The sequence below is a fragment of the Pteropus alecto genome, unplaced genomic scaffold (genome assembly GCF_000325575.1).
Source record: "Pteropus alecto unplaced genomic scaffold, ASM32557v1 scaffold110, whole genome shotgun sequence".
Classification (NCBI taxonomy): Eukaryota; Metazoa; Chordata; class Mammalia; order Chiroptera; family Pteropodidae; genus Pteropus; species Pteropus alecto.
This window is the reverse complement of record NW_006431920.1, coordinates 12,270,694-12,272,074: the sequence shown is the minus strand read 5'-3', so window position 1 is coordinate 12,272,074 and position 1,381 is coordinate 12,270,694. Positions and strand designations below refer to the sequence as shown.

Below are 1,381 nucleotides of genomic sequence, written 5' to 3'. Positions count from 1 at the left end.
GAAATATCAGGAGACAGAGAGTTTCAGAAAAGACTTACTTTGGAGGCCATTGCACTTCTCTTTCCAACCAGGGGAGCCCTAAAAAGATGCCATACTGGCAGCTATTGCTACTTCCTTATGTAAACAGAAAGTATTTAGGCTAGAAGGCATTTTACAGAGGCTAAAAAAAAAAAAAAAACCCAGAAAGATTAGGGGCCTCTGTGCCTAAAAATTCAGAAAAGTGTTTATTCTTTTCAATGAAGTTGTTTTCAGATATTTTTCATTATATACAGAGTTGCTAGGGTCATGTGACTTAGAAGAGTAGAGGAATGAGAGGCTCCAAGGAATAGTCTTCAGGAAGAAATATCAGGAGACAGAGAGTTTCAGAAAAGACTTACTTTGGAGGCCATTGCACTTCTCTTTCCAACCAGGGGAGCCCTAAAAAGATGCCATACTGGCAGCTATTGCTACTTCCTTATGTAAACAGAAAGTATTTAGGCTAGAAGGCATTTTACAGAGGCTAAAAAAAAAAAAAAAATCCAGAAAGATTAGGTGACTCTGTGCCTAAGAACTTTCAGCAAAGTGTCAGACGAGGGCTAGAACTTATACATTTTCTAATCCTATAGTTTGCTTTCCATTCAATTGTAAGTAACTCTTCAAACACATAGTTTCTCAAGAATAATTGCAGTTACTGTTCTCCTGAATATTGTTAATAGCTACCGTGTACTGAGCCACACACCTTTTTCATATGTACTAAGAAACAACTGGGCACTTATTGAAAATAGAAATTCTTACGTGCCACCCCAAGTTTACCAAATAAGAATTTCTTAGGGAACAACCTGGAAATCTGCATTTTAACACATGGCTTGCCCAAGTGATTTTTTTGATCCTCAAAACTCCTTAGGTGGTCTATGGCCATGCTCCCCTGAACAAACTCCATCCCGTCTGATGTCGGAAGCTAAGCAGGGTTGAGCCTGGTTAGTACTTGGATGGGAGACTACCTAGGAAGACCAGGTGCTGTAGGCATAAAAAATAAAAAAATAAAAATAAGGGATTGTAAACTGACAAGGTCTTTGCAATCTGTGAGGTCAACCAAGGGTTGCCTCGCCTTAAAAAACAAACAAACAAACAAAAAAAACTCCTTAGGTGGTATGTATTTTCCACATTTTTTTTTTGGATTAAACAAACTGAGGCCAGAGAAACTAAGTCTAAGGTTATATTGTTGGTGAACACCAAAGTTGAGATTCTAATAGAAAACACTCTCAACCCAAAATTTATGCTCTTCTTACCATGCAACACAGCCTTTTAAATTAAATTTCCAGATACCACATAGAACCCAAACGCAAGTATTATCTATCTGCCATACTATGTTGCATGTCAGAAGACAGTTCAAAATTCAGGT

At 37.8% G+C, this 1,381-nt stretch overlaps 1 pseudogene; it reads left to right on the top strand.

Annotated features, from left to right (window-relative positions):
* Window positions 1-886: 886 nt before the first annotated feature.
* On the top strand, window positions 887-1,005 carry LOC112475415 (annotated as a pseudogene).
* Window positions 1,006-1,381: the final 376 nt, after the last annotated feature.